This window comes from Buteo buteo, chromosome 4, assembly GCF_964188355.1.
Source record: "Buteo buteo chromosome 4, bButBut1.hap1.1, whole genome shotgun sequence".
NCBI lineage: Eukaryota > Metazoa > Chordata > Aves > Accipitriformes > Accipitridae > Buteo > Buteo buteo.
Genome location: NC_134174.1, coordinates 22,551,761 through 22,576,903, shown reverse-complemented (window position 1 = coordinate 22,576,903; position 25,143 = coordinate 22,551,761). Strand labels below are relative to the sequence as shown.

Here is a 25,143-nt window from a genome sequence, read left to right as displayed (position 1 = left end):
AGCTATTCCTATTTCCTAGTCATGCAAAGTATAGCCACTGTCAGCACAGGTGATCCCTTACCTTAAAATATTAAAGCCGGGGCCATAGCAAATATTATTCTTCAGCTCAGTAATTCTGTATCTCACAGCAACAGCTTCCACAAGTCGCTGACTATTGTAAATGCCCGCATCTCGCAGTAAAATGGATTTAAAGAAAAATTATTTTACCTCATTTGGTCTGTTAATTAAAGTCCACAAAACTTGGAAAAATTATTTCAGGGAACATAAAAGTCTGCTGTATCTCTGTGGGAGAAGAAAAAATGAAAGTGTATCACTTTGGGTGTGTGATAGTTTGTTTCTTGGGCAGAACCTCTTGTGCTGAAAAGTATTTCAAGGAGACAGTGGTTTAGACTCCAGTAGGGTTACATGTTAGAATAACATCTTACAGTAACCCAGTCTAAATGCCTGAAAATCTTTCCAGGTATTTCATGGGAAAGACACAAAATTCTGTGGCAGTGTTAGCCTTGTGCTGCTTAACAGTTAGACTGAACTTCTAGTCTTTGCCTGGCAAAGACAAACAGGCTTGAACTGTGCATATTTCCAGGGTGTTTTGTTAATCATCCTTCTTTGCTGGCAAGGATTAAAGAGCTAGCCAGACCCTTGCAAGATGCAGGAAGCATTTGTTGACTAACCATGGCAGGAACTAACGAATACTTTATCTCCTGCAGACACTGCTGTATAAAGAGATAACAAGAAGGAACACCAAGCATGCCACCTTGCCCCATCTACTTACAGTAACTCAGCCAGCTGGTGATTAAAGCCATCTAGTTTTGGAGGGCACCAATAGAAATGCTCTGGAATTTCACACTGAATTGATTTAAGGAGTTACTGTTCCAGCTGTCAGCTATGTTTCTTTAGCAGGGATGGGTGAAGGAAATGAAAGTCAACTCCCCCCTCATTGCCGTTCACAGCCTGGTATGCTAATGCTAACTTATGCTGAAATATGCTGGCCATCCTTTTCCAGAGATGGCAACCTCCAGCAGAAGGGCAGGACTGACAGTTTGGGGTAGCATCTGCCACCAGGCGTGAACTGCTTGGGCTCATACACCCACACTGTGTCATTCCATTAGGGTTAGGAGACTGTTTTTTGCGGTATCTTGCCAAGAACTTCACCAAAATTATGCAGAAATGCACTCGCGTCAACAGAGAGCATGCTGCTTACCGGGAATTACATCATATAGCAGATGCAATTGCCTCTTGCCCAGGGAGGCAAACTCATGGGGTTTCATGGGTGCACATGTCTGGCCACACTGTCATGAGCTTCCCTCCTGACTTTAGGAAGAGTAAGGGCGTGTTTTAGCTCACCTCTTGAAAAAGCCCTTGCAGTACCTTTGTTTATTTTGAAAGAACCCATTTGAGATTTTGGGTTTCTTTCCTTTTTTTTTAATAGTATGCTGTGTTCCCTGTTTCAAGGAGTTCAAAATCGGGCATTCTGGTGATGTTAACCTTTCATCACATGTAGGGCAAGGTTTAAAATACTTGTATTATCGAAGGTATTTTTCTGCTTATTCATAGAAATGGAAGGAGGGGAAAGCTCTTCTGTCAAGTCCATAAAAGAAATTCAAGTCGGACAGGTTTTGAAGCTTCTAGAAAACTAGAGGAATGTGTTGCTGTTAAAGGACTAGTTTCACTGGAGCTCTGCATGCACTGCTATCAGTCGTTAAGTCGTTCAGGACCTGGTCCCTGGGAATAAACCCTGATCATTTTGCAGGCTAGATACCATTTGGCATTTTGAAGAGGTTTAAGCATATAGCTTTCATGAAACAAAGTATTGTTTAATCTTAACAGAAGTTGTGCAACATGTAAGAGAAGAATTTACAAATAAAAATCACGTTAATACCTTTTTTCAAGATTTGCCATTTCCTGTAAAGCATGATGGATTCAGGTCATTCCTATGAGCTCTGGCAGAGGCATACTCTCATCTCCTGCAAATTACTCTGAAGCATTTTAGGTATCTTTGATTTGTGTCTTGATGGCTGGAAATGCAGCCAAAGTTACAGAGATGACAATTGCCTACCAAAACCTGTTTATAGCTATATGGTTTGTCAGTTTACTGTGAGGTTACTTGTCGTATTGTTTTGGTTTTCTGTTAGCTCCTTAGTATTTTCTACTAGTGTGGAAAATCTAGGTTATTTGTTCATTGAAAATGTCAGTATAGCTACTATATCATTATCTTAATAACCTCGGTCAAATGCAGCACTCATGCACTGCTACAGATCAGTCCCACCTTCCTCATAGCTCTCTGTCAGAGTGTGTGGCATTCACCCTTGGAAAATGCTGGGCAATTGAAAATGACTTTATTTCCATGCAATTTGCCTCTGAAATGGTTCTTGCTTTCTGCACTGTCGCCCATTGCATACAGCTAAGTGGACAAATGTGAAACTGTTGTGCGTGTATAATCTGAAATTACCAGCAGACATTTATCTGCACTTTTTCTGTTTGTTGATGGGTTTTCTGTGTGTATGTATATTTGGGCTACAGGTATTATGTGTGTTAATTTTTTTTCTAAACGGGTCTAATGCAATATATTCATTCTGGTTTGAGTGGCTTATCCTCCCTCCATTATATAAGCATGTAATAATAACTAAATAGCAGATTTTATAACAAGTCAAATAAGTGTTGTTTAAAATTCTCATTTGTGAAAGTGGTCTCTGCAGGTGCTATATTTTTCTTTAAAACTGTCGGTTGGCAGCATAAAGTAAAAATAAAAAAGCAAAAGTATGCATTTTTGAAAGATTGAGGTACAGAAAATAATACTTCAGGAATAGTTTTGTTTTAATAACCTTCATTCTTAGAAGTATTGCATCCTATGGTTCTTTTGCCATTGCTGTGTGATTGTGGTTTTTTTCTAGGAGGTAAGCATGGAGACCTTACAAATCTTTGCCTCATATTCATCAGTTAAAAATAATACCAGTTGTTCCTAACTTGTAATAGGGTAAGGAAGAAAAGACTCGGTCCCAGAGTTAGTAAACAGTGAAAAATACTCTGGAGAGAGATGAATGTTTCTGCATTCTTTTTCTTCAGCTCTTGGCAGAAAGCATGACAGTGGCTTATATGCATTTTTTCCTCCTATTTCTCTTGCTGATGACCGTTAACACGGTTACTTCCATTATCATGTTTGAATTAGTGTGCCTTTCTGAGAGAAGTTTCCTCTTCACATGGCAGTATATTTGAATATGCTTCTGGTCAAGGCAGGACTGTATTTTTTTCTGTTGAGCTTTTGGCTACCTTACAGCATTTGGGTTATGCTAAATATTGAGTTTATTGGAGGCCTTCTGAATCTAGAAAATAATCTGGTTACCTGACCTGCAACCTAAAAGCAAACTCCTACAAGAAGAGCTTTTGTGAACATGTTGCTCTCAAACAGCAGAAGTCACTTTGAAATAATTTCTTACTCTGAAGTGGTTTTAAGGAACAAGTTACCCTGACAGGACAAGTGTATGGATACTCTGACATCCCTTTTCATCAAAGTTAACTATGCAAGTCTGACTACTGCTTTCAAGAGGAACATTTCAATATTTGAACACTGGACTTCAGAGTCCTATAAAACAAACGTTTCAGGCGTGTGACACAGTAACACACATCATGACTCCTTGACCACCTTTGTGTTTTGTGTACAGTCTGTCTGCAGTAGTAACCATAAATGCGTGAGGTCAGATAGTTACCCTTGCTCTTATTAGGGCTGATTTTTGTGTTTGCTTTCCAAGGAAACTACCTAGATGTATTTGGTGTTTAAGAATTGCTTGTAAACATGTAAAAACCTATTAATATGCAGATTTGGTATCTGTGGCCTTCCATTTTGCTTGATTTCTTGGGCTCTCTGAGGACTATAGCTATAGTTAAAGTGCTGCAAACCATGGTAGAAACCTAAGGGTTAGCTTTTTAACCCAAGACTTGGCTGAGTTCTTCACAGCTGTGTGAAGGCAGCCACATCGTGTAATACTGCTGTCTCATTAGATAATCAGTTGACCAGATACATCATTACTTAAAAATTCATTGTAGAGAAAAATCTCTTCTGATTCTGATCTGTGGTTCAGCTGTGATACCAAACTTAAAATCAAGCAAGTGTGTATATATATTTAGATGACTGACTTCTGAATGCAGGCCAGACAGAAGCAATTTGCACATTGAAATGTGACAAGCTCACAGTGTAGAATTTTAATCAATGAGACGTTTTAGCTCATCTCCATGTATTATTTATGCTTGAAGACTAATATCAGATTGAAATACAGCAAACTTGCTCTTCCCAGAGGAGAATTTGGACAGAGTATATAAAGACTTAGGGTGATAAGGTTAGACACAGTGAGGAGCACTCTGCCCCATTACACTGTTAATCAAACTGGTTGTTTTTGGCAAAAGGTATCTCTGTTACCACCTTTGGTGTAGTATAAACCTTCCAAAATACTGGCACTCTTCCAGTGTCTCGTGGTAGAATTGAATTCCAGAGACAAGACTACTGTTGGGCCTGCAGTGCTTTGCTTTATGGAAATTAATTACTTTGCTGCTCTAATTTGTGAGGTTAACTGACTGTTCTGTGGAATAGTTGCACTGTTCTTCACTGTGTTACTGGTGTCAGACAACTTTCCTTGCAGCTGTCACCTTTCACAGGACTCTGATGAAAGTATCACAGATCACCTCACAGCACAGCATACATTACCCACGTGCCCAGAGGGATATGTATTTCGCAACTGCAGAACATGGTTATCTTCTTGAAAGTACCAGGACAGCATCCTTTGACCATCATTTGCATATAAGTATGATCAATCATTCCCAGTACTTTTAGTACATGTCATATGAAACTTACAGTTCAAGTTTTCTAAACTTTATCAACAAATATGAATTAAAATACCTTATAATAAATAGGAATTCTTATATACTAAAGAGAAATCTGTGTTCATAAAAGGAACATTGAGATCACTGGCAACTTCAAAGATGAATTTGAGGCAGAGAATGATTGACTTGTATTAATAGGGGGAAAACTTTATTCCCAGCTGGAGAGGAAACGGCACTGGCAGAAAATCTTTGAAGCATTTGTTCATAACAGAACAATCTAGTCTTTGGCGTTCTGTTAAATGAATTAAAATCAGCTTCCTTTCTCTTAACATGCTGAATTAACAATAAGAGATTAACAGTATTGAGACAGAATTCTAAGAGTTCTGACTCGATTAGCTCTTTGTAAGTGGATAAACTTTATTTTGGCCAGTGTTGAACAAGTAACTCATTACAAATAAGTAATTCAAGATGATGAAGGGGGTTTTGCTCATAAAAAGTTCAACTGCATTATTTAAATACATTCCATACATTTTTCTCTCCAGCGAGTGGGAAAGGAAGAAGAGGTGTCATGGCTGTTCTTTCTCTGAGAGTGGTTAGAAATCTCCTAACTATCATTATAAATCCAGGAAAGGGGCAGAGGGGTGAGGAGGTTCTCAAATTTCCAAATGCTTTACCTGAGAACTCAGGCTATTTCAGACAGTCTTCAAAGAAAAGTAGGTTATAAATACGGGAACTGCAGAAGATATGTGTGTGGTTTGGCATTAGCAAGTAGAAAAAGTTGCTGGTGGGGTGTTGGTATTTATCACAGTGAATAACTAATAATCATCGATAAATCACTTAGGCTGATGGTGAGCTTGAACCATCTTCAGGGGTGCAGCTTCAAAGGTACCTTATACAGTGCCTGAAACCCGGAGTGCATGTGTGTGGAATTACAGATGAATGTTGCCGCATCAGTGGATCGGCTGAGGCTGTTTCTTATTCAAATCATAGCCTGCACAACTGGTAGCATGCCCCATGAAATAAATCATTATAATTGTCATAATAAAAATCATTTAACAGATCACTTTTTTTTTATAGTCAGCAGTCCCTAATAATCGGGTGTACTGCGTTATAAGCTGGATAGCTCAAATACAAATATTTGAAATGTAAGTAGGATTTTTTAGGGGCTCATAACTTGGTATGCATTCAGATTGTTTTTTAAACTGCAGTAATACTTTACGTAAGTCTTCACATACTGCTCCTTTGGGATTTAGAAAGACAGTAATTACATGGTAAACATATACTCATTATTGGAATCACTTGTTGCAGCTTAACGGTGTCCATGCAGATTTGTCACATCTTTCTGAGGGATTATGTGAACTTAATTTTGGCATTCTCAGTCTTCCACCCATCACAATTGCTAAGCTCCACTGTAGAAACAGAAGGTGGTTTTGAGTAATTGGTATTGGGGAAACGGTCTCTGTTAAATAGATGACAGGTGCTAGGGACATATTGGTGATGCTGTCCTAGGATTTTGTGGTGGGGTTTTCATAGATTATTTAAGATTTATTTCCGCACACCCCCCCCACCCCCCCCCCCCATGTAGCCTTTAAAGCAATGGCAGCTTAGCAGTGCCCTTCTATGAATATTATCTCCGGGTCAGGATGGTGCAAATGCTGGGACTAAGAGCAAGACAGCACACAAGTGGTCAAACATCTAAAAATAGGTAGAAAAGAATAAGGAAAGAGAAACACGTAACATCTCCCTCTTTCATCACATCAGGTATGAGTTAAATTATATATCATCCTCTTACATCACAAGGAAAATACAAAATATTTAAGAGACATTGTGAGAATACTGTAGTTGTGAAGGATATACTCGATATTTTAGATTGAAATAAATTAATAAAATCCCCCCCCCACAAACATCTAAATTGGGACCTCCATGTGCCTGTTCTATATTTGAGCATCCATTTTCCTTTCAAAAACTCAATTTTTCATTTGAACACAGATCAGAACAAATAATGAAGCACCTGCCATACACCCCCCAGCTTCTGACAGCTGAAGATTTAGGGATTTAGTGGATCAGAGGTTGCATTGGGACTGTTTTGTTTGTTAGCTCTTGATGGACCTAGTTGTATGTTCTCCTAGTGAGCCCTTCCTACTTTCAGTTTCTGACACAGAATGTAGCTGCATGGAGAGCTACCTTCTGCACATTTGACTTCTGATGAGCCATTGGGTACCTTGTCATTTTTAATATTGTGAGATATGGTGAAAATCGTTTTCTATTCACTTTCTCTAGACTGCTTTTGGTTTGTTTGTTTGGCCATGATCATATCTTTCTGCATCTCTTTTGCAGGTTCAACTGCTAGGCTCTTTAGTCTTGTGTCTAAAGGTTTGTTGATAACAAATCTTGCTGCCCTTGTTGCCCATGTACGTTTTTTAATTCTGTGGCCTTTTTCAGGACATGTAGCATATTTTGGGTAGTTAAATCTAGCTTAATATTTTGAGAAGGAGCAAGGTAATTATGTAGTATCTAGCTAGTTTCTGTCTCTAATTAGTAGATCCTGAGGCACCCCTCAAATTCTGCCTTTGTCTTCTGCAAATTTGCACTGACCTACTTGTTCTGATGTAAATTCATGTGAGGAAGCACTCCCTTTCATTGTATCCTAATCCTGTTCTAACTAATTTCCAAGCCAGAAGGCAAGAAATGCTCTTCCCAAGGCACCTTGAAGGGATGACTCTAAAAGGTGATGCCTGTTTACATCCCCATCCAGTTAACACGGGGTAACTGCACAGAGTGCCCGATTTTTTCCCTTCCTTCTCTCTCTTTGGCTTAGGGAGTTTGGGAACAGTTACCACAGCTTGAGAGAAGTTTGGGGCAGTTGTATGAGTAAGAGAATCCACTTGCTTAGAGTACAGCCCTGACCCTGTTTATCAGTGAGAAGCCATATCCATACCTCTGTCCTGTATCTGACTGCACAAAAGCAAGCTCTCAGGTATCTGTGCTCTTTTCTCCAAAACCTAATGTGGAGTTTCAGCTATTTATGGAAAGATATAGTGTGCTGCAGAGTAAAATAGACTGCATTTTAAAGTTTTGAAAACATGGATATGTCCTTTGACTGGACATTGCAAGGGGGCTGCTGTTTTAAGTGCTGTTACATTAGAGGCAGGCACATACTTTGCTAGTTCGTATGCTCCATTTCAGATCCTGGAAATAGGTTTGTCCCACACCTGAAAAGTTTGTGTGGTACTGGCTTATTTAGGGAGTTTGTAACTTTTTGTAAATTCAAGATGCTTCTTAGGATGTTGTGAAACAGTAGGAATAATTTAAAATAATACTTGGAATTAAGGCTGCATAATGCTTTTATTTGGTTAATGAGTTTTCCAAATTAGGAAAGTATCTACAGATATTCTTATGTAAATTTGATGTATTTCTGACTTGAAAAAAATGGATTTGAATTTAAAACTGTGGTTTAGATCTGCCTCTGGATTTATCTTGGCTATCATAAAAACAAAGGCAGAATGCTCTGTGTTCGTGTTTTAACATTGCCATTACCAACAAGCTGATGAAGATCTGGATACACTTTTGGAACTTGTGTTAGGAATACTTAAGTAATGATTATTGTCGTTAAAGCTATCAGTAGTTGAACCCTTCTTGTTGCTTTGTAGTTCTTGTAGAGTTATCAGTGGTAGCTCTTTTGAAATTTTACATTTGCTTGGGAACAAACCGGACAGAAAAATCCTATTGTCAGGCAACTCAGGACAATGAAAATTTCAGTCTGAGAAGTGATATTTAATTACTCACTGCCTAGACAAGCTTGTAAACCAAATTTAATTACGTGCAAGAGACAAGCTGCTGACCTCCACTTAAAATCCTGTGTACATAGGGTGACCTGTGGGTCTGACCTGAGATTGAAAGGAAAAAAAAAGGCCCAAGTTTCCTCTTGCATGCCACCGAAGAACAGCTGTGCTCTGTACCCTCCCTGGGGAAGCAAATGCGTTTGCTGCCTGCCCCACAGTCATGACAGAGAAGCCAAAAGAGAAATTTAACCGAGGTAGAAGTTGAGATGAGTCAAAGTGCTTCTGACCACAGGAATACTGAGTTCAGTGTACTGGATGAATAGATACGCTATGTTCTATCTGCCAGTTCCTATGTTCAGATACACCCCAAAATGTTAGTTACTAGTGGCCTTATTTTCATCCTGTTGTACAAAAAGAAGCCTGCTGTTGAATTATGGTGAAGATGGATAGTTTAACTGCTGATGGGCTCTCATGACAAGGAACTAAATTTAGGTCTTCGGGTATCTTTGCAGGAGGGAGTGAGTTGTTCATTTGTTTACCTCTGTGCTACAGGATTGCATTGCAATCCATAAATAAACATGCTTGCCCAGGCAGAGCATCTCTGAGGCACAAGCACAGTGCGCTCACCCAGAGCTTTGGTGCTGTGGAATTGGGCTGTAAATGAGGGGAAGGTGGTTTGAAAATGCAATATCTTTTTAGGGAGTTAAGAAAGCAAATTTATCCTGGGAAGGTCTTTGTGTACAGAAGTGGAATGAAAACCTTGCAATGAATGCCAAAGAAAAGGGAAATCCCCCAGATAGCGGCCTGGGAATGGAGAGAAGGGATTATGTTGTTGCAGATGCAGGGCTAGCAGTCAACGTTGCAATCATGCTTCAGTGCTTTTTGCCTTTGCTTTTCGCTGAAGTTCTGATTCCAGTCTCCTGTGTAAGGTTCCGGCTCCCAAACTTGAGCAGATGTAGCTGGGCAAGGGGCAGCATTTACCCCTCCCCGGCAGCAGCCTTGCCCCTGTGTTGGACGTGGCAGCCCACTAGCCAGGGCTGCTGAGGGGACATCTCTGCTCCTCAGCTGCTTCACTTTACAGCCCGGTGTGGAAACGTAGACAGCCACCTATTGTGTTTTATGTTACAGCGTGGCACTTTATTGTAAGTGTTTGCCAACCTCAGTTTATATTGAATTAATATATAGTCCTTATGATTATATTTTAGCACGAAATTAGCAAGCGATGTATGCCTTGCCTGAAAGATGAGCAGCTACTGCCAGTGTCTTATACGTTTGCCTGTCCTTGTAACTGATTGAATTCCAGGAATACGTATGCAGTGAGAAAGAGATACAACCCTGTAGAGTTACCATTGCTACTTCTAGCATATCTGAAATGCACATGTACACACACAGGAAAAATACATATAAAGAGATACATACAAATATAGGAAACTGCAGCTTTTTCTTATAATCCTATATTGTATGTTTATGTCCTTATATGTATGTTTTCCCTGTAAAATACAGGTTTGTTTTCCCCAGTGTTAAACTGCTTGATCAAAACTCCTTATACATCACGACTGAAGATTGAGATATTTATTATGAAGAAACCAAATTGAACAATAAAATAGTATTCCTCCCAGAAAAGTTGGGAAATTTTATAGATCATCTGCTGCAGGGATGGCTCATTTTTACAAGGAGGCAAGAATAACTGTGGTGTTCCTTACTGAGGGAAAATAACAAATCTTTTTTTCACTGAAATTAACTTAGATGAATTTGCAGGGGGAAATAGTGCAGCAGGAATATAGTGCTACCATTTTTGAGAGCCATATATGACAGTCCAATGTTACATCTGAATGTTTTCCGTATGTCCTGTCCTCTGTATGATTTTGGCATGCCTCTTGTTCCTCTCTATAGCGGTTCTACTTTAAATGAGCTCTGCAGAAAAATTTGCTGTCAAGTCTGGGGAACATAATGCAACACCGTAATTTTCCATATTACAAAATGTTCTGAAATGCTTGCAGAGGGATCCCAGTTTGTGCATTGAGTCAGCTGGAGTAATTAGGGCATGATGCAATTGTTTCTTTAGGGGCCTGAAGCCATCCCAAGAACCATGAAGGCTCATTCCTTGTTAAAGGTTGCTTTAACCCTTGGCCAGGTGGGTGTCATAGGTTTTGTTCAAACACTTTGAGCTCTGTGACAAATGGAATCACAAGACCCCAAGTCACTCTGCTCACAAGACTGCAGCTCAGCATGTACCTCTGAATCTTTAGGAAAACCAAATACTTTTCAAGGAATGTGTTTTGGGGTTGGGTGGGTTTTTTTGCTATAGAACAATATAGATACCATTCACAATATTCTACTTGATGAATCAGAATCTGAAACTATTCATTTTGACCAGCCTAATACGTCATCCTCCCTCTTCCTTATGGAAAATTTTGGCCTTTCCATGAGTTCAATTCCATGAGGAGCATCGTTTCTGACTGCTGAGAAGAGCAGTAAAAATCTGCAATGCTATCTTTATTCGGATTTTAGAAAGAAGTCAGTTATAAAGTTGGTGATTTGTGCTACATGATTCTTGTCATTAGGATGGCAATAATATTGCATTTTGAAAGAATGTAATAAATTCTGTGTTTACAGACACACTTTGAATTTGGATGTTATGATTCTAAACATTTGCCTGCCCTCACTAAGGTAGCATGAACTGTAGCTGGTCTTTCTGACTATTATGGAAAAATACATTTGGAAATCAAAAGGTGCTTTGGGGGTTTTTGGTTTGTTTTTACTTCAGAAGAACTCAGGTTAATGGAGAGGTTTTTGCAGGTTGTCCATGTAGAAAATGTCCACGCACATTTAATATCTTTTCTCAGAAGCCTGCAATGATTATTTTAGGCTTTGGTTTCTTTCCTGAACACATTTATCAGCTAAAGACCACATGTTTACTCTCTTTGCATCTCCTTTCATGCCTCTGTTGAGGCATAGAAAGGATGTGTTATAGTGATCCAAATCCAGATTCAATATTAACCTATTTTGTTAACATTTCTGTTGTCTTCTGTATAGGTATTTATGCTGAATCTCCCATGTATGGAGTGGGAAGGTATTATCTCTCCTACCTTCCAAACATAAGTTACATATTTTTGATTTTTCCTTAAAGAGGCAGAGAGGACTTGCTGAACATGTCTTCCCAAAGGTGTGAATGGCCAGTTCTTTAAAAATCATTTTGTGACAGCAAGATGCAGGCATTTTTGTCCTCCCTCTGCACACATCACTAGCTCAGATAAAAACCTGACCTGAATAGGTATGTGCCAGAACTCTGTCACCAAAGATTGGAGCCTGAACAGTGGGAACACATTGAGGGCTTTCACTGTCTGTTTTCTTTCTTTGTTCTTCTAATAAATAACAATTTACTCTGATGTTCTTCATTACCTCTAGATTAACCAAAAGCTGCTTTAACTACATCATTACTAGCAAACAATGGGCATTGTGTAGAGTTATAAATGAATAAACACGTGTACATTAAAACAGCTGAAGATGTACGCGAACGTCACATACAGGATATTCTGGCATGAAATATCTTTGTAGTAGCATTTCATCCTTTTTTTATGTCATGCTCAAGGCAGATTCTCCAGCAGCAAGCCTGTATTTGTTATTGATTTTGTTTAATTTTCAACTTTGGACCCAAGCTGTTTAAACAGATTACTCCCTGCTTTTATCTGAGTCAACTTCCTCATGCTTTCATCAAAGCAAAAGAGATTCTTTGACTTTCTGTCTCCTAACACAGCATTACAAGAGGGTCATATGTTAAGTGACAGTGATGGATTCTGTGTCAGGGAACGGCCACTCTGCACGTAAGTAAGTCCTCTGTAATAGTTCCCTGGCAAGGACAAAACCAACTCATTCTTGTTTATTTGGAGGCTGTTTATTAGTATTCATTACAATAGTATTTACTCTAACTGAAGCTAATACATTTCAGAACTAGATTAGGTGAGGGTATGTTTGAACTGGAGTAATAATGTGCAGGCATAATACGTTTGTATCCTGGCACTAATGCTGTAGCTTAAGCAACAGTTTCTTTCTCTTTCCTGGGCACACACTATTTGTGAACTGATTAATACCTGGCGATAGGAGGATACCTTCTCTTCAGACTGACTTGCAGTGTAGTTGTGAGAATTTAATAGTAACTAGCACCATTTAATAGTAACTAGCACCTACATAAGCTCTGGGCACACACAAGGTTTTCTGGTGGCAGGAAAATCTCCTTTTATCCTTGGCGTCTTATTTATAAGAAAGTTAAGATACAGGTAGTGAGTTAACTAATTTGTCAATTAGCTAAACCTATGAAAAATACTTGGAAGACTCTGCTGGGAACATACAGAAATCCATCTACATCTATGTTTCAGTTCTGTCTGCAGAACAGTTGGGTTATAGGTGTAGAATATGGGTTTCTCAGGGTAGCAGGTAGAATCAATATTGGACAGCATCAGATGCTTTGGAGATATACAGCACCGTCAGTGACTGTAGTGTTGGCAGATTGCGTGTGCATCTCTTTCTCTGAGCTCTCTTGGGCTTTGTGCTCCAGGCTGAGTAGGTGAAGTGATAAAATACCTTCTGTAGGTTGTGAAGACAGTTTTTCCTAGAGAGGAACCACAGATATTTTCTACCCTCATTTAAGTTGTGGAAAGAGGACTTCAGACGGTAGCAGATGACAGCTCCCAGACACAGTCTCAATTCACAGCTGAGCAGGCAGGGAAACCCTTTCAGGGTTTTCATGCAGGAGGCACATGACTCCTTGTGAGCAGCGCAGATGTATTAACTTCTTGTTACGGCCAGGATTTTCTTCGCATTGTTGTCCTTCTGAACAAATGGTACTTTATACAGAGATCTCAGTGTCATTAGCCTTGGAGAGAGCAGCGGTGCAGGTGATCTCGAGCAGGCTGCGCTAAACCCCAGAAGTCCACCACAAAATCATCCTTCAAATGTGGGTCAGGGATTCCTCCCAGAGAGGGTGGCCTGGATGGGGCCCAAGTGAAGGAGGGAAGTGCACAGAAACAGGAGCTGCAATAAACTCAGGAATGGCGCAGGAATAAAGGATTCTTATCTGTTTAAATTTTTCACCTTAGCTGCTTAAGAAGAGCTGCTGTAAATGGTCAGGGCACTTGCAACTATTGAAGGAGTGTTTCTGGTACGGCTCGAAATTGAATACTAATTGTTTGTATTTCTCTAGGAAAATCAGCACAAAGCTGAAATTGCTATCCTACTAAAAGATAAGGTGCCTCGGCATTTGCTTAGCTGTGTATAGTCTTAATATCTGGACACATTGCAGTCTTATTTGCAACCTACAGTAGCTCTACATATACTTCTTTACTATAAAAATTATGCTGCTTCATTTGTGTAGTTATTGGCACCTATACATGTGCAATCACAAGTTAATTTTCATCATTATATATTTCCCAGGCAAGATATGGATTAAAAAAGTGTTAATCCTAAAATTAGAATATCAGTCCTGACGTGGATGCTGAATTGTTGTTTCGCTGTTAGTGGTCAATACACAAGTTAGGAGGTAGCTAAGCTTTTGGCTGGCCAAATTAGATCTGGTTAAGTTAATCACAAGTTCCTTGTGTTTATCCTCCGTAGCACATCTGTTTACTGAGAGTTTTGTGTATCTGCTGAGAATGAGGAAAAAAATGGACCTGCAGGCTTTTCATGTTAGTATTGAGGACTGATATATTTTTGAGGTTTTTGCTTATACCACGTAATGGTATATAAAATAGGATCACAAATGGTGATTATAATGATCTGAACAGGCTCACTCTACGATATACAGCAACCTACCTACCTTCCTTTTTTGTAAAAATATACCCCTAAGTCAAAGCCTTTCTCGAGCATAAATGCCTAGAATCTTATTGCAACCTGATCTCATTAAGTACACCATCAATATTAAAATAGTGTATCCTAAATCTCAGTCATTTAGAAATGATCTGTGCCTGAAAAGATGAAATGAGAAACTCACCAATTAGTATAAATGTCTTAGTGGAGCAGAAAGTGACTTCAAAGAACTTGATTATATGTTTTGGTTTTTTGATATATATCTTTTTCTGAAGTACTTCCAATTTGAAGACAACCTTTAAAACTTTTTTAGCGTAATATTGGAACATTTGAAGCTCCTTTACCACTTGTGTGCAACCCAAATATAAGGGGAACATTTGAAAATATCTTAAAACAATCTGTTTAGTTTTTAAAGATGAAAGGATTGAAAATGAAATGCAAAGCCTTAGTCTGCTTGTGCTCTTCTGCTGCACCACTGTTTTCTTTTACATGCACTCTGGGCCAGTGTTTGATGCTGCATTTCATCATGTTATCCAACCCTTTTGGTGTGGCAGGCCTTACTATGAAAACGTTGTGTTTTGTGTCTGCGTCTGATCATCTCTGCTCACTGTTGCAAGACGTTTGGGCCCATCTTGCCATCAGACGGTACCAAGGAGTGCTACAGAGTCCAGTAAACCTTGAATTCCCAACCTCCATCAAACTGGCAAGAAACTGAAGCCTCAGGTCCTGCACAAAAGGCTCCCTCCATCACGTGAGGAGCATCCCAGTCTCGGGCTGCTTTAGACCCATGGCAGATTATACCCAGGAGCAGCTGGCATTTCCAGCTTAGAGTTCTCCTTATTCATGTTGCGCAACATCTGGCAACCAAAAAAAGTTTTAATAAAAAGTAGCATTAGAATAGAGTCACATGCTGCATAAGGGATAGCTTGGAAAGAAAGCAAGTATTGTATCCTCTTGTGTGCAACATCCCCGTGCTGCGGCCTGGTTTTCCTAGTAACAGATGCAGCCTGTTTTTAAATTTGGGTTATTTTGGTGATTTTTTTCTTTCCTTTTTTTTTTTTTTTAAACAATGTTTCCTAGTTTCCACAGAAATTTAAGCAACACTGAGGCTTGTTTTGGCCATTCTACAAGGGACACTGAGTAATTCAGACTTAAACCTTTTGACTATGCCACTGCATACTGATGATGTCAGTAAGATTTCTTATCACTGCTAAACGTCCTTTGTGTTTTCTGCTGGAGTGAGAAGCAAGGAAAGAACAGTACATCAAAGCAAATGGTATATTTTTGTAATACCACATATATAAATGTTGGTGTAGTGGTGGTAGTTTCCATATTAAGTGCCAGTAAAAGTTTTTAAAAATCCACCTCAGAGCTGTAGGTCCAAAAATGCATGGTGAGGCAAAAAGGTGAATAAACCATTTAAATGGTGAGGGTTTAAGTGGGAAGTGGAGGGGGGGCATAACTACAGTCTCATGCTCTGCTGTGGGAGCAGGAGGAAGCCCAGATGTGTTTAAAAAAAAACATAAGTGAGGGGAAAAAGGCTCTTTTCCATCTCATGCTGTATCAAATTCCTCCCTCCTTAGTTTTTTTTTAATCCTCCAGCGTTTTTAGGAATTATTGTTTTATGAAAAATGTAAATGTAATTATATATAATGGGTATTTATTATAAACTTACACATAATTATGTAGTTTTCAAAGATAGGATAAAAGCCATTAGTGAAATAAGAAAACACTTTTCTATCACCTCTAATAATGTTTTCCACATCCCTCCATTTCAAAATAGAAATGAATTGGATCAGCTTGAGGAAGCTGTTCATACTGGTTCCCAGCTGTGGATGTGTCAGTGGAGATAAATTTCATGTCCTCGAGTATTACCCTTTCCCAAGCACCAATTTGCACACACCTTAAATTCCAGTTTGCCAAAAACAAAGCTTTCCGAGGTGTTTGTCTGCTCCCTCAGCGAGGTTTTGAGGTTTCACAAAATGTTTGTACAAGGAGGTTCAAGGCCCATGTGACTAAATAAAAATAGCCCCAGCTGTTGTAATGGCAGCTTTTCTTTGCCTTCCTTTTGGAGGACCAGAGGTCAGGGATATACATTTATTTTGTTCGTTGGTGCAGCTTTTCAGTGGCCTTCCAGTCCTGTTTTTTGTCCGCTGGCCAGCTGGGTCGTTAGCGGCTGATGGCCGAGGAGCAGAATTTGCCTTTCTGAGCAGACTGGCTGGTGCACCTTGTGGGAACCTCCTGGAGTTGGAAAGGGGCAGCTGGAAGCCCAGCTGTTGTCCTTGGGTCACTTTTTTTTTATAATATGTACCCAATATGAGTAGGCTTTCATTCAGTTTGTAGTGTCAGGGCATATTAAATGTCATTTCTATCAGATTTATTTACTTATTCCTCAGCCCAGAAAACTGGGAAGAGTATCCTGCCTCTTTCCTCAAACCATCATGTTCAGGGTTTTATGTGGAGTTTTAATGAAGCGTTTTTGTGTAGGTGTGTTTTCTAGAAAGGGGAAAAAAATTTAAGCTGTGGGGTTTTGTTTTGTTTTGTTTTTAATTCATGTCATCCTAAAAGCTGTTTTTGCAGACAAACTGCTTTTGCTTCTTTGCTTTTGTAAAAGATGTGTTTATGTGAGTGCTGCATAGGCCTTCTTGGTGAATTCCACAGGGTAGGACTCTTTGTGCTTTTGTGTCATGTACTGTACCTTGCAGAAGTTACCTCTGGGTTATTGAAACACCGGTTTTCCGTTAAATAACGGACTATGAAAAAAATTTAAATAAAACGCCTTTGGGAATAGTAAATGACAAACTTCTCCGAACGTGGTTTACGGGAGCCTTGCAGCCCAATCTCCTAAAAGAAGCACCTGCAATCTCGGTTTATAGCTGATACACAGCTAGTTGGCAGAAAAAAACCTTGCTAGGATTTCAATTTACAACCTATGATACATAGGGTTCTTTCTTCCTTGTAATGCTTTAAACTGAAATTGAATTTTAAATTAACTTGACACTGTGCTGTTTTCAAGTCAGATAAATAACCGTGTTCCTTTTCCCTCTGTTCATAATATATTTGATATCTTACTATGAAAGTATTTCCTGCATTGATATTAATATTATACATTTGCTTGTCCTTACTTTCCTTAGGAAAAAAAAAAGAAACATAACTGCATAGCTGTAAGAAGTATTGTTTGCACTTTGACAATGGTATGGTTTTGTAGTTTAGGAATTTTCCAGTTTTATTTCTGTTGCTTACTGTAAAAACTTGTGGTTTATTTCTGTGTTTTTTCACATAACTTTGATCAAACAGTGGCCTTCAGAGTTATGTTCTTTGAGCTACCATGCATGTAGGGAACTTCCATTTGCTTTAATTCATCAGAGGGCCACATTCTTCACTTCAGTACTCCCATTTACACCTTCACAATGTTAATGAATCAATGTCTCAAGTCCCTAAACTATCATAGTTTAGGGGTGCTTTATATTTTTGAGGGTTTGTGGATTTTTAAGCTTAGACCCACACTGTACAGGTGTAAGTGCTACGAATGTAGTCAGTGATGTCTTAGTCTGACACTTGATAGCATAAATCTTTTTTACACTTGATAGATGACACCACTGGGAAGACTATTACAAAAGACTGCCTTAAAAAAAAGGGGGGGGGATTCACTCAGTATTTTTAAAGAAAAGTAAATAAATACCTATGTTTCTGAATGTGCATGTATAGTGGAAAGGAAGACTTTTACACTAGAATTGTTTTGAGGGTTGTTTTTTATTTTTCCTAATTCTCACACTCATACGTGAACAAAACTTTCTCATAAAAGTGCATCTGGAAGAGCTTATACTGAGGGACACACAATGGCATAATTTACTATGTTGGCATCCTGGGCAAAATGTATTTCTTCTGTTCCTGGTAAAAATGTGGCTAATGCCATGGTTCCTTATGTGTAACTTGAAATAAGGTATCGGAGTACATCCCTCCCTCCCTTCTCCCCCAGGAGGGTGTTCTCCAAACAGCTCCCATTTTGTACCATCCGCCTTCCTGCAGGGCTTTAGCATTCCCAAAAGAGTTTCACCAGCCTGGAGGTTTTAACAGTGGTCAGGACAGGCAGAAGGAAAAGTTACCAAACACTTCCCCTTGTAGGCTTAGGGCTGAAATTGTAACCAGGGGCTTTTGGGAGCGTATTAAAGACCACTGCTTTCCTTGTCCACTCTTTCCCTATTCTCTTGCTAGCCAATACCAGTATGACCCAAGAGCCTGACTGTTTTTATTACCAAGCACAGTGAAGAAATATTTGGAATATTTCATTTCTGCGAGTGTATTAATGAAGGAAAAAAAAAACCCTCTACCTTAAACAGGACAAGAAGTTTGCAGACCTGCCCAACTCAGCCAGAAATTCTCTCAGGCAAAGGAATACCGCATGAAATTGGAAAGTTCTCCTTCGGTCAAATAAGAATGAAATAGCAGAGCCTTGGTTTGGTTGCTTTCCACTGTCTTGTACTCCTGTCATTTCTTCTTTCCTCTCCCTTTCTCCCACCACTCCCCCAAGGTATTCAAATGGAAAAGCTTTATTTCGAAGGTATTTACACAAAGAAGGCATTCAGCAGCAGACGAGATTTCTTCTGATCAAAAGCATCTTGGTGTGCTCTGATCTTTCCCCAGAACTTAGCTAAACATGCAGAAAAAGGACTCTGGCTCAGTACACTTTGCAGTTACGGGCCCTTTTGGTGGATGTTGTCATTGCACATTCTAGGGGCGTGCGTATGTAGGCATATTTGTTTGAGTCGCGGCCAGGATATATGCCAAAGAGATTAGACTTCATCTTTCATCCCTGGGAGAAGAGAGCCTAAATGGGTTTATCATAGGGTTTCCATTCACTCTGTCATTTCTCCCTTCTTTATGGTTCATTGCTAGACTTCTAATTTTTCCCGACAGCAGCACACACCCCTGCAGCTGGCCCTGCATAATGATTCCCTCCTCCTAGACTGACACAAGAGCGGATGCATAAATCTCCTGCCATCAGGGTGCCTCCTTTAGCAGACACTGCCCCCTCTCTCCCCTGGAAAAAGATCTGTCCCCTCCACGGCACTCTCATTTACCACCTACTAGCTTTGCCCGTTGAGCCAAGATGCTGCCTGTGACCATTATCCTGCCTATGCTGAACATCAGGAAACGGTTCTTTTCTGACAAAAATACAGCCATCTTTTTTTCTTCTCCTACTGACAATTATTAGTAGAAATTGGAAAGCCTTTGGCGGTTGTATTTGACGCAAACATTACACTGTACAGTAACCAGCTCCTGTGAAAAAGCAAGAGCTGACTGATGGTTTGAATTAGGAGCTGGAGGATGAGAAGAACTGTCAGGAGCAAGAATTTGGACCAAAATACAGGTCTTTAGGAGGTCTCAAGTTAGAGATCCCTGTGTTCTCTGAGGCCCCGTATTAATTCAAAATGATTGCTTTGAACCATTGGGTAAGGGTAGTGCTGTCGAATCCAGGGCTTCCCAGTTGCTGAACTCATGCAGCACATTGGCAGTTTATAAATCAGATGGGACTTGTGGACTGTTTACAAAGTATTGTTTGAAAATCTCTTCCTTAGCCCTCCATCCTCACTTATAGCAGTGGAATATAACAGCTGGCTAAAAATCAGTGCAAGAATAGTTTAAAAGGCAGCAGTCTCTGTTCCTGTCCTGAAGATGAAAGCAGGCACAGGATGAATGTGCAGTGTACAGGAAGAGGTTCGTCATCCTTTACCAGCAGCAAAGGGATAGGTAAAAGTCAGCCTCTCTTCCAAGAGTCTCTTCCACAAAATACTAGATTTCTCAAATAGATATTTGGTCTTAGCAACGTGCTGATAGTCTGATACTCATAGTTGCTTTGAGAATTAAATGATGTTTTTCTTCAGCTACAAGTATTTGGCTGTTTTCTCTGCTGCTGTCCTTATGATGATTCATATTGCAGTTATTTTAAAGAGGAGGATAAACTACAATTGTTTATATACAAACAGAATATGGCATTGGCTGCCAGAAACCAATCTTGCTAATATTTGGCTTGCTAGGTTGCCTTGTGTTTCATGTTTTGTCTATCAGAGAGAGCAAGCTTAAAATTAATTGAAAAGAGTTTCTTTCTTTGGGAGTGCGCTCAGAGCTAGTGGTATTTTCTCCTCTGTAAATGCTGGCAATTGATTATAAAATGTCAGAGGTGTTAGAAGTGTCAGTGACCTTCATCTAGCCAGCTGGAATAATAGGCAAGACTTGCTTTAGGACACGCTGCGGTCGCTGACAGGTTTTGTTGCATCTGCAGCCAACTCTGTATCATTAACAAGAAAAAAAAGGTGGATGGAGGAGAGTGGATTGTAAATGTAACAGTGCTCATTACACTAAATTTACTTGAAAAATGATCATTTTTTGTGTCCAATGCCATTTTGTACTTACTCTTCATGATCTTCTAGTTAAGCCTGGGGGATTGTGGATCCAGGCTCTGATTTGAGCAGTATTGACTGTCCTCCTTCCAGAGAAGGGAACAAAACCTCCTCCCTCTGCTGCTGGGGGCTAACTCGTGAACTGATTTCTCTTCCATGCCTTGGTTACTACACATTATTAGGAATCCCACTCTTGTGACTTCATGTGCAGAACTGCATCCCTGAAGCAGACCTGCCTGCCAGCTGCACATCATGTACAGCTATTCCCAGGATGCTTAAATCTGACTCTGCATCTCAACTATTCCCACTTAATACAATGAGCTTTGAAGTAAACTGTGGGGGTGTTGAAGAAAAAGTCCTCCATCTCTAACAACAGTCTCTTTAGACTCTGAGGCTAAGGCTCAGCTTTAAAACTGGTGATGGTGTTTATTTATTTGAAATCATTTTATTAGAATAAAGCAGTACCTGTGATTCTTGAAAAATGAAGAAAGAATGTGTATCCCTTTGCTTGGTAGACCCATGTGAGTGGTTTTCTGAGGGGATTACTCCTTTCTTGCCTTGTTGTTCCCTTGCAGCAGTAGCAGCGATAGAGTCTGATGGCCAGTGTGCTGGTTGGAATTACAAGAGAAGATACCTGCAGTTCTTGGAGAAGGGGGAAGGGAGAGGAGGGCAGAGATGACAGCAGTTGTTAGACTTTGAAGAGCAACAGAAATAAGGCTCTGTTGGACTTGAGAACTTTCCAATTCCATATGGCATTCCTTCACCTTAATGATGAAAAAAGTCTGTTTATTTTTTATTTTAATAACTTGTCTTTATGATATTTTAGGGCTGGAATTCTAGTACTTTATTCCTGGATATCTCATCTGTTAAGTAATGTCTCTATTCCTCTCTAATGAGAGCAGGTACACACAGAAACAGAAAAAAGATCTTTCCGAATTACGGAAGTTTTTCTTGTGTTTCGTATTAATCAAGAAACACATATATGCTTAAGGATTTGGGGGGTGGGGGAATCATAGTTTGTTTTGTGAGAGTCTCATTGAAAAGTCAGCTTTTTACTGCTCAGTAAACCTGCCAGCCAGCTAAAAAATTTGGCTCATGGATGTGATGGAGGCAGCCGGAGCTCAGGGCTGGGAGCTGGCTGTGTGATGCTCCGTGAGAGATGTGGGCTTGTGCATGACCTTGTGCCTTGGCAGAGGGAGAAGGCATTACTCCCTTTGAGTACAGGTATCGATGCAGAGAGTTTAAGTCAGCATTTTTCTGATCATCATAATGTTATCCAAGCTATTAAAGTCATTTCCTCATGCTGGACAAGAAAGTACTGTAGTACTGTATACAGTGGCTCTGTACTGTAGGACTTTGGATCATGCCAGGCTACAGTGGGTGCCATTTGACTATCTGATGCTTATTGTTACAACAAACAGTGCTTCTCAGTAAGGCTGAGCTTCCCTTGAGGCAGGGAGAGGTGTGGAGCAGGCAAGGGATCCTACTGCTTTTGCTGCAGGGGCTTCTGACCGCTGCGTGTGACATGGGAGCTCAGGTTGATTTTACAAACAATGTCCTGACTTCAGAATCATAGGTAGAAGATGTATTACTGTAAAGTTGGTGGTTCTTCTACAGTAAATACCAACAGTTTTTTTCCCCCAAGCCCTTCCTTAGCGTTACCTAATGGAGGACTTAGGGTACATTCTCTTAGTTTTCTTACCGGACTGGTTTTACCTAAATGTGTTAAGTCCTTTCAGTTTGTGACATGTGAAAAGATACTTTCTGCTAACTTAAGATTAAATATACCTTTTAAAGGGTTTTCATATGTAAAATATGTATAGATTTGAACTATTGAAAGACTACATGTTGGAGAAGATGCATACAGTAAAAAAGGCGGTAAAGAGGAAAAAACGCTGGCTTGCATTTCTGAGAGGTACAAACCAGTCTTTTTTCCCTTAGGAAAAAATCATAGGATAACCTGGGTTGGAAGGGACCACTGGAGGTCATGTAGTCCAACACCCAGCTCAGATCAGGGCCAGTGAGATCAAGCTGCTCAGAACATATATGAAGTATTTAGCCGTCTGCTCTACATAGCTCAAAACTTAAGTATATGGTGGTGAGCTTCTTGGGATTTCTGAAAGGGAAAAAACTGAATTGTAATATGTCTCCTTTGTCTTCACCTTTCAGAAGAAAAAAAAAGAGGGAGGCTGAGGAAAGAAGCTTTTTACTATGCATTCCCTTTTATTTTTAGATGGAAATAAAAATTTCATCAGGCTAAACCTTACTTTCCATACTCAATTATTCCCCAGAAAGTTGAAATAAGTATAGATGTAGGCTTTTTGAGAATATGCCCCTAGAAGTTAATTTCTGAAGCGAAGGGAAACTGCAAAGTGACATTGCTTTTGCAAATTGAGCCTTAATAAAGGGCTTCATTTAAGCATCCATCCTTGAAAGTGGATGGTAAACTATGTAAGGGTTGGGAGGGAAAGGGGAAAAAAGGAGATGCAAGGGAATGATAGGAGATGAAAGTACAAGATAGTTTAAGACCTTGGTTAATGCCCCTATTTGAAAGTAGCACTGGTTGATTTGGTCACCCAACCATTTGGCAGCTCAAAGTCAAATTCTTACCATAAAGTCTTCTTGCCACAGATTGGGCTTGAGTAAGTTTGTTATTGGTCTACCATTATCTGCGAGAAAAGTGGCCCCTCCAAGGCAGAGTTAGGATGCTTTGTAAATAACTTCCTAGTGCTTTGCGTGTCCTCAAGACATCTTAAGTTGAGAGGGCACGTGCAGTAGAGAAAAGCAGAGAATGATGCTTATCGATAATGGCAGCTGTAATGAGTTTCCCCTTTTATAAGGCTGTATCTCCAGCAGTCAGACAGTGTAAACATCCATCAGTGGGTCTTATATATGAAATGTTGCATCACTCCTGTGCCAAGGGAGCTGAGAGCCTGTTCTGTTGTTCCAGGTGAGAAGAGCGAGGGGGACAGCCCAGGGCTCAGTTCTGGAGCTCACCTGGTACCCACTGGAGCACAGCTGAACAAGACTAAGCACTGACAGTGCCCCATCTCCTCCTGAAGTCCCAGCAGAACTGGGTTCCTTTCTGCCAAGCTGTGGTGTGCACGCAGACTTCTCATGTGAAATTTTTGTTTTCGGGTAAGCTCGCTTTTTCTTTTTTTTAATACATTAGAGTTTTCTAAATGAGAAATTATATTCTGTTTTTCTAGACAAATTTGTTGCTATTCATCAAGACTTTCAGACATTGCTGGAACATATAATAAATGTTTATTGCTACTAATGGAGACAAAACTTCTAGGACCCAATCTTGCAATAAGCATTAAAAATTAGCAAAGGAAAAAAAAAAGGAACAGCTTGGCAGAGGTTCTGTATTCATAAACCTATTTATAGATGGTATGCTGGATAGGAGAGCAGGTTTGTGCCTCTGCCAGCAAGATGCTCCAGCCTACTGCTGAGATAGTGCTTGCCCTAATTTTGCACTTACATTCTGAATCTCCCAGAGGGATGCTGAGCAGATGTGTGATTGACCTGAATCTCAAAGGTGCATGGGTTTGACTGCGTCTCTGAGAATGATCGGAGAGATTCGATCAACTTCTTTTCCAGGACCTGTTCACGTTGATTAGCACGTGTTGGCTTGACAGGATTTTCAGAAACCAGCTTGTAAAACCTTCCAACTAAGAATTTACTTTATCCTCAAGTGGCCAGAGAGACCTGAAGCAAAGATTGACAGAGGAGTTGCACAAACATGGCTTTCGGTCTGTTCTTTAGCCGCAAAGTGATTTAAAACCATTTTGGCAGCTCGCTTAGTGCTGGCGACGCTCCTGGAAGCACTGCTGTCGGGCACGCTGGTTCCAGCCTGGTGTGAGCCTGGAGGGGAAGGCAAGGCATTTTGCTGGGATCGCCTCTGCCGCCTTCATCTTGGCTACCAGTAATAATTGTCCATAGACTGTACTTTTCAGAAGATAGCACTTAGCCTTTCCAGCAAGAGAAACATGTGTCTCCTGTTTGACACCAAAGAAAAATTAAACAGTGGGAGAGGAAAATAAAATTTACAAAGAGCTAAGTTAAGAAAACAAGTGTATTCTAGTGTTTAGCTAGTATCTGGCTGCATGCCAGTTTGGGAGGGGTTTTGTTTAGGTTGAGGGGGGAGCTGTGTGCTTCTGTGTGTTCAGTTTTACTTCCCCTTAAAAACTAATGGGAAAGGCAGGGATAAAAATACAGTTTTGCCTGCATGTGAGCTGCCGAATGAATAAAAGTGAAGACAGCTGTTCTAAAACAAAGAAGTACATTCTGCCTTTGCACATTCATTTGTGTACCTAAAATCATGATTTTTTGAAATGTAGGAA

General features: G+C 39.9%; 1 protein-coding gene across 4 annotated transcripts in view; it reads left to right on the top strand.

The window, feature by feature from the left end:
- PLXNB2 (plexin B2) overlaps nucleotides 1-25,143 on the top strand; it is a 261,372-nt gene that overhangs the window by 58,564 nt on the left and 177,665 nt on the right. For all 4 annotated transcript variants that reach the window (XM_075024963.1, XM_075024965.1, XM_075024964.1 and 1 more), the window contains one exon: nucleotides 23,748-23,935. The gene's annotated coding sequence lies outside the window, so the exon portion shown is untranslated. The remainder of the gene's footprint in view (nucleotides 1-23,747; nucleotides 23,936-25,143) is intronic.